Source organism: Anolis sagrei, chromosome 2 (assembly GCF_037176765.1).
Source record: "Anolis sagrei isolate rAnoSag1 chromosome 2, rAnoSag1.mat, whole genome shotgun sequence".
In the NCBI taxonomy this organism is placed as follows: domain Eukaryota; kingdom Metazoa; phylum Chordata; class Lepidosauria; order Squamata; family Dactyloidae; genus Anolis; species Anolis sagrei.
In genome coordinates, this window is record NC_090022.1 from 64,262,771 (window position 1) to 64,281,405 (window position 18,635).

Genomic DNA, 18,635 nt, shown 5'->3' on the forward strand with positions numbered 1-18,635 from the left:
ATCCAGGGAGCCCTGTGAAGCATGCCAGTGATGGATTAGGACCAAAGCTGGCACACAAAGCCATCATTGTAACCATTTTAAAATACTGGCAGGGTTTGGGGGGGGGGGGGATATAACATATGATGTCAGGAGTTGTAGTCCACCACAATCCACCACGGTTCTGGCCCAACTTACCTGTCCGGACGCATCTCCCCTTACAAACCTTCCAGGACTTTAAGATTGTCTGGGGATGCCCTGCTCTTGATCCTGCATTCGTCACAAGTGCGGCTGGCGGGGACGAGAGACAGGGCCTTCTCAGTGGTGACCCCTCGGCTATGGAACACCCTCCCTAGCGAGATCAGATCGGCCCCTTCCCTTTTAACATTCCAGAAAAAAGTCAAGACGTGGCTTTTTGAGCAAGCATTTGCAAACACAGTGTAACAGACATAGGAAAATGAATGACTGGATGATGTGATTGGATAATGTTTTTAACTAGGAGACTCCAATGACACATGCTTTTGTTAACTTTTCTATGGCGTTATGCTATCTGGATGTTTTTAATTGCATTTTATGATTTTAGTACTGACTGTAAACCGCCCTGAGTCACCTCTGGGCTGAGAGGGGCAGTATATAAATATAGTAAATAAATAAATAAATAAATAAATAAGGAACCCTGTGAAACACAGCAACTATGCATCTGGACCAAAGTTGCCTCATACCCATTATGGACATCTTAAAATACTGGTAGGGGTTTGGGGGAACTGAGGGCAGATGATGGAAGTTGTAATACACCCACATCCAAAGACCAATGTGTATCCTACATTCTAGCCACTTTGAGTCCTCATCACACTGGAAAATGAATCCACTTTAAATCCAGTTTCTGCCTCATGCAAAATTTTGGAATTTGTAGTTTTGTGAGGCTTCTCCCAAAACTACAAACCCTAGAATTCTGCAGGAGGCAGAAACCGGATTTAAAGTGGATTCATTCTCTAGTGTGATGAGGTCCTGAGTGTTCTTTGTGAAGAGAGCAAGTAGAGTGTAAATAAACTTAATAATAATTAATAATAATGGGATCATTCATAAAATTCAAAAACCCACCGTTTTGCTCTTGCACAACTTGCAGCAAAAGGGAAAAAAGGGGGATGGCAGCAAGGGGACATGGCCATTGGAAACATATAGTACAGTGATGGACTGTGCGATACTGGGAAACATGTGCTAGTAATTTACAGACGGGGAAGGAATGGACAAGTGTGAATGTGTGAGTAATCCAAGCATCTGATTACAGAATGATATTAACACTGAATGAGACAGGATGGCTATTCTGGCCTCTTCAGTGGGATAGCACCCTATGCCATGCTGTGTCCACACTTCAACACTTACTTTCCTGACTGCATATTGCTGTATTGCAGCAGCCCGGTCCTACCTAATCTCATTCACAGGAAGAGGATGATATGAATTGTGGTCCAATTCATGCCAAGTTTCGGAAAACTGCTTTACTGGAACTCTTGCTCTCCCTTGCACCAATGAACCACATAGTCACAATTTATTTCTCCATGGCCCCTTCGCTCAGTACAAATATAGCACCATGATTGTACTTTAATTTTTCATGGCTCTATCTTCTGGAATCTTGGGATTTGCAGTTAATGGAGAAATATCAAATAGCTAGAGTGCTATAGTGCCATTGACTGAATTACTATTCCCTTCTTTAAGTCTTCATTTCAAGTGGAGTTTTCAGATACTTTTGTTTCACCCAGCATAGTAAAGCTGATGCCCTCAGCAGTATGCTGATGGAGGCCCGTAATTCCTGGCACTCAGAAGCCTGAGATCCTGTTACATGGATGGTGTCATGCAACCTCTGAAAGCCACTGTATTATATTGACAATCTAAAAATAAAAGAGTGAGAAAAGCAGAAAGCCAAAGCAAGCAAAACATGCTATTAAAATGGAGCCAGAGAGGGGACAAGAGAAGGGAGTGTTTCAAGGGAGGGCTCTGTGGCATGTAGCTCCTCCAAAGAAAACGTGAATAGACTGGAGGTTATTTGGCTGTTGGGGGGTAGGTGGGTGGTCTTTTTTTAGGCTGTTGCAGCCATGTGATCTACCAGAGTGCCTGGCTAATCTGCATGGGAATCTGGGGGTGGGAAACTGAGCTGTCCATCTCAATCGGGCTCTTCCTCCCATCTGCCTCCTTGGAGTCAACATCCACTGCACCTTCTTTTCGGTTCTGCCTAGGCTCTTTTGCTGCTTATTAATCCTTGAAGCAAACTGGATGGCCCTGTATGCAGCCTTTCCAATTAACTTTTAATCGGCCTTTGAAAAGTTCATGCTTTCAAAACTTCAATAGGTAAGTGAAAATTTGGCTGAAGACTACTGTGTAGTAAACAATAATTCTCACAGTCTTTCCAGTCTGGGGTATATTTTCTTGTTAAGTCTTGAAAGTGGGATGATAGCTCTGTTTACACTTTGTCAGAGCAAAAGGCAAAAAGTCTCTACTAGATAAATAATGAGTTCTCAAACCGGCAAGGAATTACAACTTTGTGGTGATTGTAATATGTTTTGTGATTATTTATTGATCTGATTCATTCCTGAGAAGAAATTAGTACATATTAAGTGGTTGTGGATCTTTACATTGTGTTCCCCAATTATGCCTTTAGATTACTATAATTATTAAAACTGGTATTTGCTCTTCATTGGAGTAACTTATTTTGTCACTGACATATTTTTATTGAAGTTTTTTTAAAAAAAAATCTAATTAAGTCTGGGAGACTTGGCTTCTGTCTGAGAAAATCCCAGAGCTGTCTATAGAGAGAAGTAATCATTTTCACACATGGTAATTAGACAGTGTTTACATGTAATGCCTGTATTTGTAATTGAGGCATCAAATTTAATTTTTAGGCCAGTACATTAAACTGAGGGGAAAGAGGCTGGAGTTACAATACGTCTCTAGAAATTACTTTTGCAAAGAGTATGAGAACCTAGAAACATATTCATCTATTAAACAAGTATTTCTGTATCACCTCCCAGCTTACAAGGGGTGAATAAAATCAATTAAAACAATGCAAGGATAAAATGCTTAAAAACACATTAAAATGCTATTTTATAAAAAGCAGACTAAAAACAGCCCTAGATATCACTTGCTCTGTGCCAAAATTGCCCTTTGTCACATGTGGTCAAGCTTAGCAGTACTGAGTTTACCTGACCATATACAAAGTGCATAAGCTTTGGGGGGGAGGGGGGGGCTCTAAAACTATGAAATAGAGTCACGGTAGCCACATTAAAAAAAATGCCCCATGTTATGTGGAAGATACCATTTCAGTAGATACCACTTGACAAAACTCATTCTTCCATACAACTATTGTCCTCTTTTTCAGGTGGCCAGTCTTGCTGGTGTGTCCAGGACAAATGAAAGGATTTGAAACACCATTACTTTTAATGGATTAGTTTTACTTAATTTTTTTAAAGATAGTGTTCCAAACTCTATGCTAAATAGGTGATGCCCATTTAAACACAGAGAATCTAACTTGAAGAACAAACATGAGACACGGACTCTTTGTGGATGTGAGATGTAGCTCCTTCATTGCCATCTTTCCACAAAGTGATTTTCTGTCATCTGGCCAAGTGTTGAGTCATGGACCTGAGCTGGAGCAGAAAGATGACAAAGTGGGACCATTCCATAATCATAATCCCCATGACTATCTCGAACCTTAGCATGAATTCAAGGTGTTTGGGATAAACAGGGGTTTCAATTTCTGGATCTACCATAATCCCATCTATCCTGAAATTGGTTCTCGGTATACAACAGATTCATATTTTCTTATTTAAATTGAAGTTCATGGCAGATGCTTTCTACAGCTCAAGAGACCACCATATTAGTCTTTGTTGTTACTTTGCATTTAGTACCTGGAAGTTGCATTTCTGTAAACAGTACAGTTACCTCCCAGTTTCCACAAATTGATTTTGACATTTTATATAAATGATGCCATTTCACTACACCATTGTATGTAACGGAACTTGAGCATCTACAGATTTTGGTGACCAGTCTCTACAAGTGGCTCTGGAACCAAACCCCAGATGTGATCAATGACCCTTACAAAGGCCACAACTCAGCACAGACTTCAGTGCTTCGTAGTGGGATTCTATCACTGAGTTGGAATTCAAATACTGATCTCCCAAATATATGTGAGATTTTCACATATTTCACATACATTTCACATACATCTAATGAATCCTTATAACAAAACTTTACAGCTAGAATGAGGAACTTGGGAGTTTCCAGTACTTAATCAACGACTGCTTCCGTCATAGTTCAATTCATGTCAGGCTGACTGTGGCTGATGGGAATGCGAGTCTAGAAAGCTATAGAGGTCCACAGGTCCCCCGGTGTTTTCTAATGCACAGAGTTACAACTTAGTAATTGATGTTTTGTATTCAGGAGCTCCAAGTTTCCTTCTCTCGCAACACCAAGTAGAACTAGGGGAAAATCTGCATAAAATTCTGGAGAGCAGCTGCCACTCAAAATGGATGGGTTTTGGTTACATGAAGCAAGGGTCTGGTGCACTATAACATAGCTTGTGTTGTTTAAAATATCTTGTTAGTCTCGAGTCCCTTTTGGCAGAATATAAATAAATAAAATAAATAATCATCTTATGTTCTGATACCAGTCCAAAATTACTATCATCTCCATATTGCAGATGAGCAGAAAGGGTTGACGAAATAATACATCGTGAAGGGATGCTGATTTTAGCTGAAGTAACACTTTAAACAAGAGGCCTCTCTTGGTTTATCTCAGCCAAGGTCCTCCTATGGCTTTGCACTAAACTAATTCTAGACTGAGGTGGAAATCATGTAGTTTGAGATGATGTTGGATTACAGCAGTCCTAGCCAGTGGAGAAATGTTGGAATAATAACAACACTTGAAGTCTGCATGATTTCTGCTTTTGCTTTAGACATAGAAATTAGTTTGCAAACAAACAAAAAGATACATAGATTAGAGGCACAACATATATCTCTTTGGATTAACTGTTTATGTTGAGAAATATTAATTTCATGTGAGTGTTCCTCTGCATTTTGCAATGACACTCTGTGTAACATAAATAGAAATTGAAAATCTGTTTTCGCTACTGCTTGGAGCATGGCACAAAAGAGGCACTGATCCTTTAAATCAGCAGGTGGGAATTATCCTTCCTACAGAACAAACAGTTAACATTATACTTCTGTTGTGTCAGAAAGCATAACTTTGGACTACTAAATCTTTGAACTACACTTGCCAGAAGACCTATTTTATCTGCCCAATGCAACTGATGCATCACAGGAGTTTCAGTTCAAAACACCTGAAACACCAAAATGTCTTGCGTCTGTTCAGCTTCAGTGCTAGGCAGCCCAGTCTTAAGCAATTGTAATGATTAGTCTTTGGATGTTTTAGACCTAATAGAGTATCAGTTATTTTTCTGCCATGATTCTAGAATTGTGAAGAGCTCCACAAGGAGTGCAAATTCATCAGGCAAAGCATTTCCAAACCTGCAGTTATAAAGATGTGGGAAGCTGGGAAGCTAATACTAGGGGATTTCTGCATTTTGTTTTTTGCATTCCTATTAAGAAAATGAGGACCTTGGCAGAAAACAGAACTGGCTGGCCTCGTCCTTAAAATGCTGCCTTATATCATCACAATAGATCTTGCAAAATGCAGCATTAACATGCCTGAACATTAATCGGCCAATTCTGGAGAAAGTTTTAAGACTGGATCATGTCTGCATTTAATCATTTCACCTAAGCTCCAGGTCTCATGACACTCTTTCAAGGCTTGTCTGCATTGTAATGCATACAATTGTAATGCGAGATTTACAATCAACACCCATAGGTGGCCTCTCAGACATATGTATGCTGGAGTACCTGCATTACATTTGCAGTCAAGACAAGATTGGAACAGATTCACTCATACTCTGGCTGCAGTAATCAGGAGCTTGGGAGACTCCTTAGCTCTAATGCATGATTTTTCAGTTTAAACTGCTTTGGAAAGCGAACAACTATCTCTTTGGGTTCTCAAGAGCTCCACACATTGTGTCTGCCTCAGTTAGAGTTACAAAGTTTCAAGGTTTGGGCCCTCTTCTCTGATCCACAGGGTTAGTAGGAAGACTCTCAAGGTGAGAGTGTTGCCTTGAAAGATGTGTGTGCATGCACATTTCTCCCATTTGTTGGATTTTTAAAATTTCCATCCTGTACAATAATGACTGATGCCTAATGCATTATGCACCTTGTAAGAAAACCCTATGACGAGGGAGACAGACCAACAGACTTTGATTTATGTAGTTGTGACAAAAATTCAAAAACAAATTTGAATTAATTTCATCAAGATCTTTCACATGAACCACATTGTTCCGTACAAATGGGGAAAAAGCAGGGGGCTCTCTAGGGGCCTCTCAAATTGACGATTGAGCTTCTGGCCTTCAAGGATATGTGATTCTGAGTTAGCAGCAAACAGCAGCCACACAAGCTGGGAGATTCTGGAAGTTGTCTTCCAAAAAGGAGAATGCTTCCAAACTCTGCCTTCACAACCCCAGCTTTAGGGCCAGTATATATAGGCGATATTTGCCTGGTTCCTTGCAAGAAAACTACAAGTTTGGCAGGGACAGTCCCATGTTTACAACTACTTTTAAAATGTCAGAATTATCTTCTCTTCCCCCCCCCCCCTTTCCCCAGCTTCTTTCTATTGCTGCAAACTGAATTCAAAGTACAAAAGTAGTTTACACACATTTAAGCAAGATAAAAGCAGTGGCAGGGTGTAAACCGTCCCCTCCTCCCAATTCCCATATTGCTATCCTGAATTTCACTGCCCAAGGTCTTTGGTATATTAAATTTATTTTCCCATCCAATTAAATCATACGTTCACATTCAACTGCATCTTAATTTAAACTGCATATACTTTGGGAATCAGGCTCCCGAAAGCCATTTATTATGCTTTGAGATGCCACAAACACAGCCAATAGTGGGTTTTTCTGGTAGTAATTTTTTCCTGTTCCGAAGGGACAGCAGACTGATTTGTCTCAATGGATTCTGTGGCTGTGTGGGAAGGATCTGCCCATGAATGCTTCAAAATGTATGGAGGCATTCATAGTCTATGGAAAGTTGTCTTTGAAAACCGGACCACTTTTAGAGAATTATGTGCTCATCTTGACCAGTAACACCCAACACTGTTTAATGGAACAGTTTGTTAAGTGTTTCTTGTGACTTCTCTACATCCTGATCTTGTTTGCATATTATTTCTTTTTCCCTTTCTGTTATTTGTCCATATTTGAAACTTGAAACTTAAATAAATATTACTAAAACTTATGGAGATATTTACTTATAGGTCTGTGGAAAATATTTTATTACTTTTGGAAGTGATGGATGAGGATGAAAGAGATGCAAATATAAAAAAGAAAGAAGCTAATTTTCCAAATGTAAATGTGTTTCAGTGACATTGCATTAGCATGCCGCATAAAAACTGTGCATTAGTTTGCATATTATTTTCCACTGAAAATCCACTAGCATGAAAAAAAATACAATGCAGAACACGTTTTCTGTGGATGGAGAGCAGACAAGAGTAAACATGTGGGGCAGATTATTTTCAACGCATACATCATTCACCCTGCCTCCAGCTACTTCTCATGAATTTTCACTAAACATCTCTTGTTGATTATGTGTTTTCAAGTTGATTCCAACTTCTGGCAAGATTTATTCAGATGGGCTTGACATTGCCTTGTTAGGCTGAGAGAATGTGACTTCCTAGAATCAATGGATTTCCATGGATGAGTAGGGATTCAAATCCTTGTCTCCTATGCTATAGTTTTTCAATGAATATCTCATAGTCTGTCACCCAATTCATCATAGTTTGTGGCAGCCACACACACACACACACACACACACAAAGTTTCTGGAGCATAACCACTACTTTCAAAGCAAGTACCACACAATTAAATAGGAAATAACACTTTCAGGAACACATTTTAATTTTTTTTTTGTTAAATAGTGTTATATACAATTGTATAGTAAAATGGAGTCCCTTATATAAAACTAGCTGTCCCCTGCCACGCGTTGCTGTGGCTCACATGGGGGTTCTGTGTGGGTGGTTTGGCCCAATTCTATCGTTGGGTGGATTCAGAATGCTCTGTGATTGTAGGTGAACTATAAATCCCAGCAACTACAACTCCCAAATGTCAAGATTCTATTTTCCCCAAACTCTACCAGTGTTCACATTTAGGCATATTGAGTATTCATGTAGAGTTTGGTCCAGATCCATCATTGTTTGAATCCACACTGCTCTCTGGATGTAGGTAAACTACAACTCCAAAACCAAAGGACACCGCCCACCAAACATTTCTAGTATTTTCTGTTGGTCATGGGAGAACTGTGTGCCAAGTTTGGTTCAATTCCATTGATGGTGGGTGAACTTTAAATCCCAGCAACTACAACTCCCAAATGACAAAATAATAATTTTTAGTGATGGTCACTCCTTGTGTTGTGAGACGTTTTGTTGCCAAATTTGGTGTGATTTCGTTCATGGTTGTTTTGTTTTTAGGGTACTCATTATGCACAGAACATTTTTATATATACAGATATATGGCAAAGTTAAGGTTTGATTATTTGATTTTTTTATTGTGGAATATTTTGGATGTTGAATATTATGGATAGTGGATGTGGATGTGGAGAGTCAACTGAACATGTAAACATGTTCCAGCTCTGAGCAGTATGCTCTGTAAAGCTGTAACGGAGTCTTCTCTCCCTTGCAGAATGCTGGCAAGATAGATTTCCATCATAGTATGGCCTCCTTGGGACTCTGTTTTGCCAGCATGAGAAAACTGAGAAAATTTTTTTAGGGAAACATCCATGTGATGAGGTCATTAGTATGTGAAAAGAAATTTGTTGAGATGCTCCTGAGAAATGCTTTTCATAACCTAACAAGCCTTTTTTGTTACTGGGGAAAAGGGAAAAGGTTGTCCAATTTGGTATATAAAAGCAAATGAGATGCTACCTAGCCCTTCCTTGTCTACTGCTTTTTCACTGCAGTTCTTTCCCATCGGTCTCTCTCGCACATGGGAGAACACATGACTGCAAGAAATAAACTTGCATCTGAAAAGTCCATGAATGCCAACAACTGGGGTGAGAGTTGTGATGACAAAGCAGCAGGTGACGTAAAGGTTAAGCGTTGCTCCTCGGTGAACACTGTCCTCAGATGAACCTAATTGTTTCTCAAAGGTAATAGCAGCTGGAGTTAGAAGACAGATCTTTATGAGTAATATATAGCTTAAGTGTTACTGGATCCGTGTTTGTTTTTGTTTTTCAGCAATAAGCATGCAGACTTATTTTGTTGTTGGAGAATCCAGGTTTTTTTTACTCCAGTTATCATTAATTAGGATACTTTCTTTGCTACAATATGAGCAGAGCAATGTGAGACAGGCTGAGTTGGGATCATGCAAAAACTGGCATTATTGCAGGGTTTTCAATTGCGCAATTATCAATGGTTCCTTTAAAAGCTGTTCAATCTGTAGATACAGGCATCTGATAATATTTTCTTCATATTGTGAGTTTTGGCAGCTGATTTATACAGGTCAGACAACTATTAAATGCATGGTAGTATGACTGTTGTTGACTTTTAAGTAGTCAACAAACCTAGACTGTGCAAAGTAGTGAATGTGAAGAGTTCAGATTATTCAGACAGATATAATATCAGGATTACATTTAGCCCTACCCATTTGATAGTTTGACATCTGAGGATTTGAGTAAAATGTTCACTTTAGGAATATGTAGGTCAGTGGTTTCCACCTTTTTTTGACCAAGAACCACTTGACCAGGGGCCACTTTGAGCAGGGACCACCCTCCAACATTAGTGCCAAAAGGGTTACTAATTGGTTTTCGATCAACTTTAGATTCGGTTTAGTTATTTGGGGTGCTGATTTAGAAAATTGCATTGGATAGCTCATATCAGCTCTAGTTTCTGATACAGAACATATGCCATCCAGTAGTCGCCATTTGTTATCCCACAGAAAACCTTATTTAATAATCTAGAGCTGATGTGGTAGTAGTAATCTTTCATGGGTAATCAGCTTCTCTCCTCCCAACATCCCCATTCCCTCGGCACTATAAGAGGGTTTTATGAAACCAGTCACTCTCGTTCTCATGTGCTTTCGAGGCAACAGTGTAGTAATGGTGAAGCTGTGGGGTATATTTTCGTTCTTATGAACCACTGGTGGTCCATGGACCGCAACTTGGGAACCACTGATCCAGGTCCTTCAGTGCTGTGTTTACAACAGACCTGGAGGACCTATAAACTGAAAGACATATTGTTGAGAAATCAAAAAAAATTAGTAATTTCTTTATTAATGGTTTTTCACTTTTAAGGGAGTCCTCTGCTCTTAACCTCAGTATAAAATGTCAGCACCAATGAATTGTTACTGAGAAAGAGAATCTTGTCAGTGTTAAGTTTAAGGACCTCTTAAATATCCTCATTATATTAACTTGCTTTCATAGTTCATAGAACAACTATTAAGTAAAATTGCTAATTTTGTTTGGCTCTGCACATGTGTTTTTGTCTATGTTTTTAAAGCAGAAGTTTAAAGCAGAGACTTCTAACATGTACAGCCTTTTCTCCATCACCTTCTTCAATGATACATTTAATCAGGCTGTTATTTTTATATGTTTATATTATATATATTTGCTTGTGTCTGAACATACTTATGTTGGTTCTGTTGTACTTCTGGGAATATTTTTAACAATTATACAGCAGGAAACTTAGAATACACTTAATCAAAAACAGTTTTGCAGAGTATACTGCACAGAGCTGGAAGAAGAAAAAATCTGGGCTCATATAACCTAAATGGCCATCTTTCTGTCATGCTGCTGCATTAATTAAATATAAAATAGATTGTTTGCCCTGTAAGAGGTAGTATGCATAACCATTCTCAGATAGAGAGACCTGCACATACCACAGCTTTACAAAGAAACCACAGGCACATTCCAGAAAACCTGTAGTGGCTGTAAAAGTTTTGCCACTACAAGTCATGTCGGGCCACCTCCTAATGTGACATTTCTCAATCTTATAGCTGTTTTTCAAATGTAGCCTAGTTTATTATGCTGACTCAAGGAAAAAAAGAGAGAGAGAGCAAAGCTGAACTGCATTTTCCCTTGCGTAGTTGCAGGAGCAACTCCTAGTCCGTCTTCTCATTTGAATAAAGAATTGTTTTCTGCCATTTCAAAACCAAAACCTTGCCACGAACGCGTTTCCAGTTCTCACCGCCCCTCCTATTGCTTCCCTTGGAATTTGGAACAGAGCCGAAGTTCCCAGAATGCTGTTCAGCTGGTTTCGCTGCCTCTGATCATAGTGTTCTAATCCAATTATGCTGCATTTCTTTCCCTTTTGAACTCCTTAACTAACCTATAATTCTTCATCTCATATGCCCAAAGCTAAATGAAGTGACTGATACACCCAAAGAATTCCTAACCTACCACTGTAGACTAGATTGGGGAGCTGACATCATCTAAAACGAGGACCAGAGGCTGAGACGAGGTTTCATATTTAGGTTAAACAAGGCTATTCAGGTCATAGGAGAATATGGACGGTTAAGAATGCCTGCTCATTTGTGTATTGTACAGCATAGGCTGCAAATCAGTATTTCTCTAAGCACTTTCATCCTGGAGTAATTGGAAGAAAGGGTCTCGCTAACTTTAAAATGTAGCTGCAGAGGCTTAAGAAATACTTTACAGATTTTGATACGGTATGTCTACACACTCACATATTAGACTATGCCTGGCAGGACCAGTTGTTTTTGCCTGCTTTACTGTAAAGTGCAATGTACATTTGATGGTGATATATAAGTAAACAACAGCAGCAGCAACCATAATAACTGTATCTACTCTAACTATTGAAGGTCCTTTCAGATCTAAACAGTGGAGATGGTGGAATATTATTAATAGTGATAACAACAACAATAATGATCATGTCCTTCTGTTGTGACTGTAGGAACAACATGGCCTTAAACCTAGTCACAAGCAACTCTTGCTGGTATACTTAAATGCTGGCACTGAGATTGCATCATAATAGAACACAGTAGGACAGTTGTGCCATTAGTCATTGACGGGCTATTTATTTATTTATTTATGATTGACATTTTTATGCCACCCTTCTCACTCCAAAGGGGACTCAGATTGTGTCCCATTAATATTCATCCATTTACCATCCAGGACTGTGTTTCAAATCAGAACAGCTTTGCCAATAGAGGAAAGGGTTATTTTTCCTAGCAACACTTATTACAGAATTACTATCTGATTGCTCTGAGGGAGTCTGGGTTGAACAAAAAAGTGGGGGGTTAATGGGGTCCGAAATTATTGCCTTGCTGTCTTAATGGACAGTGGTGATGTGCAATGGCCTGATCCTTTGTCAGGCAAATGGCTTGGCTGATGGGCTGAACCCGACTAATGGATGTTTTCTCAATAGCCAGAAAATAGCACAATGTTCTGTGTGGCTTCTGAACAAGGATGATGTAATCCAGTGGTGTGTATGTATGTGTGTGTATAGAAAGGAACAAAGAAGACATTCTCATATGACACAGGATTCAGGTAGAGACTGAGGGGAACTCTCTCTGCCTTGTTTTCTTGGTAAAGTTTGTTCAGAAAGGGTTTAACATTGCTGAGCATGACTTGCTCCAGGTCATTTAGTAGTTTCCATGACTGAGTGGTGATTTGAACCCTGGTCTCCTGGATTCCAGCACTCAAACTGCTGCATCATACTGACTCTGGGACAAAAAAACCCCTAACTTCACCTATATGCTGATAGGGTCTGAGGCGGTGATGGTAACTTTCCATCTGAGATCACGGTTCGTAGCTCAATGAAGATGTTGATTCAGTATGCAAAAAGTGCAAAAAAATAGTGAAAAAATTAAAAAGGAAGAAAATATGACAGACCCTACAGTATGGCTCATAAGGAAGAAATTACAATACACTAAGGCTAGACCTACACTGCCCTATATACCTGTATGCTGGCTGCAAAGTACTTCCTGGTGGAGCAGTAGCATTCCACTGAACACCAGTCATTGAGGACTAACAGTGAGAAAAAGCTGTTTTCCTCATGCCCAGCTTGTAAGAAATGGATAGGTCACTGAGGAGACAGGATACTGGTAAAGACAGGATAGGATACTGGTAAAGGCACAGGTCTTCAAGTTTTCTGTCAACATATGTTGACTCTATGGATTTCATAGAGTTTTCTTAGGCAAGGAGTTCTCAGAGGTGGCTTTATCAGTTCCTTCCTCTGAAATTCATCAGAAATCTCCCATGCAAGTGGTAGACTTGATCCTACTTAGTTTCTAGGATCAGATGGGATCTGGTGCACTTAGGACATTTGAGCCTAAAGGCTCATCTTATTCTTGGCCTGCCCATAATCTCATATTGGGCAATGGATTGTGAATCTTAAACTGGGTGGCTCCACCTATACTTAATTTTTATATCTTAAAATCTTGAATATTATAGAAAAGCCTTCATACTGCAGTCATCTCTTCTCCCCAAGCGAACCAAAGCTATGCTGATGGAACTAATGTCCAGGGAGGTCAAGTGCACAGAACTGGTTCAATTACTGGGAAAAGAAGGTTGTGTAGTGCTCTTAGAATCATAGAATCAAAGAGTTGGAAGAGACCTCATGGGCCATCCAGTCCAACCCCCTGCCAAGAAGCAGGAATATTGCATTCAAATCACCCCTGACAAATGGCCATCCAGCCTCTGCTTAAAAGCTTCCAAAGAAGGAGCCTCCACCACACTCCGGGGCAGAGAGTTCCACTGCTGAACGGCTCTCACAGTCAGGAAGTTCTTCCTAATGTTCAGATGGAATCTCCTCTCTTGTAGTGACACTTTGAGCGGGACAGACCTCACAACCTCTGAGGATGCTTGCCTAGATGCAGGTAAAACGTCAGGAGAGAATGCTTCTAGAACATGGCCAAATAGCCCAAAAAACCTACAACAACCCAGTGAGTCCAGCCATGAAAACCTTTGACAATACATTGTAAATATGTCTCTTATCTAACTAGAGTCTCAGATGAATGTGTCTTTATATAGCTTCTTAAAGATGCCCTTCTGAATTGATTTACTTTGTGTCTGAATTGATTTACTTTGTTTCTCTCATACCAGAAATGACTTGCAGTTTCTCAAGTCACTCTTGACACACCAACCATCAGCTCTACCACAAGACAGCATGTAGATGTTCTCATGTACAGTTCTAGCTGAAGATCTGTGGCATTAACAAAGGGCTGCAGTTAAAAACCTTGGATATTATGCTAAACTGGAAGAGACTGCAATACTCCCCAAATGACCAAAAACAAAACAAAACAAAATTAACGAAATTGGTCAGGGGTCTACTTATTTTATTTTGGGGAGGAAGGAGCTCTGCACACCATTTTATCACAAAACTGCCACTCCTAGTGGCTTCCACAAGCAGAAACTGACTTCTTTTGCTGACTATTTTTTCAGGGTATATCAGAGGGATCTGAGGGGTAGATGCTCTTTGCCACTTCTCCTAAAATACCTGAGCAAATTGTCCCTCCTACAGAGCAGCAGGGCGGGTATCTGGATTAAGGTCATTGGTATGGGCTAGGAGAATGTTGCCAACTGCCCCAGATTCAACACCAGTCACTTGGACCAGTAGTGGTTCATGGACTAGTGCTGACCCAGGAGGCATTGTCTGCCAGCACATGGCAAGTGTCCAGGAAAAATAGCAGCTGTAGCCAATGAGCACAAATATGGTGATGGTTCATAACCCCTGTAAAAGGGGGGGGGGGGGGTGAACCCTTCTGGTTTCCCACATCTGGCTCAATATGCATTTATCTAGAGTACTCTGCTAGGGATCATTCCACCAAACCAAAACACCTTGGCTTGGGACAAAACCGAGTTCTTCCTGGTTACACTTCCTTGCAAGTTTTCAGTTTGCTCCCTCTATAAGTTAATTCTGTATTATCCTTCCCTGTCCCATGGTGGAAGGGAAGAGACACACAAAACAATTTAGAAGCCATTCCTTTAAGTAAAACCCAAAAGGGGAAAAATTCTGAAAATCGTTCCTTGTAACATAGTCATCACTGTTCTAAGAAATGCCTGTGTATCTGCTGCAAAGATATCTTGATTTATGACTATGATGCCACCGATAATGACTAACAAATTGTCTGGCTTTCTAAATTAATAATAGTTCGTGAAGTTTCCTTCTTTGTTTTATTAAGGATACCTACAGATTTACTTACCCATAGTTGTTCCCCCTCCTCTCATTAAAATAATACAAGGCAAAAAGAAATGCATCTCCCACTCCATGCAACATCCTGTGATATGGGGAAAGCCAAAGAGATAAGGAAGTGGCACGCTTGCTGTTCAGAGCAGCTAATTCCCTGTAGTTGTGGTTTTCATCTTTCTCAGTGCTATCGAGACATTGTGAAGTCCTGTTAAATATCTGTAATATCTACCAGTCAGGAAAAGATAGCATGCTCAGTATGGCAGTATATCTGTCAAAGTTATGAAAATGAATTTATATTTAAGTCACTCGGTGAGAGAGGGTGGAATATAAATATTATTATTATTATTATTATTATTATTATTAGCAGGCTTTACATCACCAGAAAAAAAACCTAGATTGTGAAATAAGAGCGATGGGTTAGAAAGCTCTTTGGTTGGAAGAGACCTCATGGCCACCCACTCCAACCTCCTGGCCATCCAGCCTCTGTTTAAAAGCCTCCAAAGAAGGAGCCTCCACCACACTCTGGGGCAGAAAGTTTTACTGGTGGTCATTTCACATGTTCCGTTACATAGGTTTTAGAAGACCTCTAGATGGCAAGAAGCTCACATGGCAAATATTAATGTTCAGTTTACCTAGAGATTGAATCCGCCGGTGGCACAATGGGTTAAACCCTTGTCCCCGCAGGTCTGAAGACTTACAGGTTGCAGGTTCGAATCCGGGGAGAGCGTGGATGAGCTCCCTTTGTCAGCTCCAGCTCCCCATGCAGGGACATGAGAGAAGCCTCCCACAAGGATGGTCAAACATCAAAACATCCAGGCGTCCCCTGGGCAACATCCTTGCAAATAGCCAATTCTCTCATACCAGAAATGACTTGCAGTTTCTCAAGTCACTCTTGACACAACAAAAAACTAGGGATTAGACATAAGGTTGCATGTAGATTAATTTAGGGATGTGCCTGTGCAATTGCCATTCAATGGATATCTATACAAAAGTGCAAATCATAAGGTAAAACCAGTGAAATCAGCATTACAATTATATCAGGGAAGGGTCTGTGATTGTTCAAAATAAGGTCAATACAACCTTGTCCTTGATTGCAGGAGTCTTTTAGCTTCAGTAAGAGAGAGATCTTTTCGTACTTATTCTATTGCTCAATTGCCCACACATGCCAGAACAAATGTTGGAAACTTTCGTAGCCTGAGAGAAACAGCACCAAAATTACTTTAGTGAACATGATAGGAAAAATGCCTTCAACACACACACACACACCACTTTGTTTTTGTATCATGTATGAAAGGGAGTGACCTGGCTGAACTGAAAACAAATAGTTCTTATTTGAGGCAGTGACCTAACTTAGGGAGAAGAAATAGTCTGTATTTGTTTTGTTACTATGGCACATGACAGAATACCAGTTTACTTGCTGTTCTGACAGTGATACACATATCTTTATGATGCCCACCGATCTAACAATCCATAGCTTGAACAACTGAAAGATGTTAAGAGTTGATATACAAAGATTGTTTTGAATGCTTTAAACTCTGCAATGCACCTGCCTGTTTCATGCACATAACCATTTTATGGCCTTCTTATTCCTACATGCACAATTATAATCCTGTGTTCAGGACACTTAGATAGAATCTATGTGATCTTAGTATATATTGGTGTCTGTTCCATATTATTTTGAAAATGGAAAGAATAGGTATATATTTCCTCAATTTTCAAAACAATATGGAGACAGGCTCAGATCTATTGTAAGATCACATAGATTCTAAGTGTCTTGGTAGACAATCACCAGGTGATGAGTACCTTCCTGATATAATATTAATCCCCATGACCCAATAGCTTCCCTCCCTGAGTTGGTAGAGACTGTATGAAAGGTAGAGACTTCATCCAGCGGCCCTAGATAATACTTTTTGAGAGTTAACTCAAGGCCTCTCTCTATGGGACCAGCTTAGGACATCATATACTATGGAGTATTTCATAGATAATACTGGGACATATGTACCCAAGCAACATCAGAGTGTAGTCAAGATGGCAAATGTTGCAGCCTCATCAGACTGGGTGATTTTAGCATCCCAGGATGCTTTCATGGTGTCTGAGGGACAGAGACTGACAATGCACATCACATGATATTGTATGACATTCAGCATAGTCCACACCCCAACCCCAGGGTGAAAATGTTGCCGGATGTTTCCAGCCCAACATGGGAGGCTTCCCGTGTTGTACTGATTCCAGTGGAGCCAGCATGAGGTCTCCCAGCAATGGTGACTCCTTCTCCATGTGATGGGGAAATCTTCACTGAGAGGGAGCTGTGCGCGGGGTGACAGATTCGCCCCACTGCTTCCTCTTTCCTTGCAAAAGCCCGGTGAAGTGGGAAGGTTTGCCAGGGCTTTCTGATGAGGTCCTTAATAATCAGAAGAACATGCAAAGTGGGAGAAGCTGAAGCACTTTGCTTTTGGCCGAACCTGTAAGGAAGGTTTTGCCTGGTCTCTCCCCTTTCCTGAGTTGAGCTCAATCTGGTTTTGCACGTTGAATACACTTTGCATCAACTGAAGTAGGCTGAGCACAAAGGAACTGAATGAATTGTTTATTGTACCAGCCATAGGCCATGACATGACATAATATACAACCTTTAAAAGTACAATAAGCACTTTCCAATATAAACATTAGAACTTATTCCATATACTGTCTCTTTAAAATTATAGTAGCAGTGACATGAGAACAATCACAAATGTCTTATTTGTATCATCCCAAACTATCTCCATTTCCATTTCTAGCCTCTGCTGTGGACTTTACTAATTTAGCTCGGATTTTTTGGGCTGTGACTGCAAATGTGGCTACCTTTAATGTTATATTTTTGGAATGATCTGCTAACAAGTCACAGATAACTACTAACTGTTGCCATGCTGCCCTTTCTTCCCAAAGGGCTCCCAGAATATTGTTTTGAGGGTCATTATACAAAGGGCAATGTAACAGATAGTGTATTAAATCCACTCTTTCCCCGGACCCACAAATACAAAGATGTTGAGCATGAGGGATCCCTCTATATCTTCCTTCTAACCAGCCTGATGGCGTTGTTTGGAAGTGCAGGGCAGTAAATGCTTTTCTAAGGGCTACAGACGTTAAGTCTTGGAGATATTTTGACAGTGTATTGTCGAAGGCTTTCATGGCTGGAATCACTAGGTTCTTGTGGGTTTTTTTCGGGCTATATGGCCATGCTCTAGAGGCATTTTTCCTGACGTTTCGCCTGCATCTATGGCAAGCATCCTCAGAGGTAGTGAGGTCTGTTGGAAATAGGAAAATGGGTTTATATATCTGTGGAATGACTGGGGTGGGGCACAGAGCTCTTCTCTGCTGAAGCTAGGTGTGAATGTTTCAGCTGACCACCTTCATTAGCATTTGAAGGCCTGGCTGAGCCTGGGAAAATGTTT

At 40.2% G+C, this 18,635-nt stretch overlaps 1 protein-coding gene across 2 annotated transcripts in view; it reads left to right on the forward strand.

The window, feature by feature from the left end:
- The first annotated feature begins 2,156 nt into the window (after positions 1-2,156).
- RAF1 (Raf-1 proto-oncogene, serine/threonine kinase) overlaps positions 2,157-18,635 on the forward strand; it is a 98,879-nt gene continuing 82,400 nt past the window's right edge. For both annotated transcript variants that reach the window (XM_060765950.2, XM_060765952.2), the window contains exon 1: positions 2,157-2,319. The gene's annotated coding sequence lies outside the window, so the exon portion shown is untranslated. The remainder of the gene's footprint in view (positions 2,320-18,635) is intronic.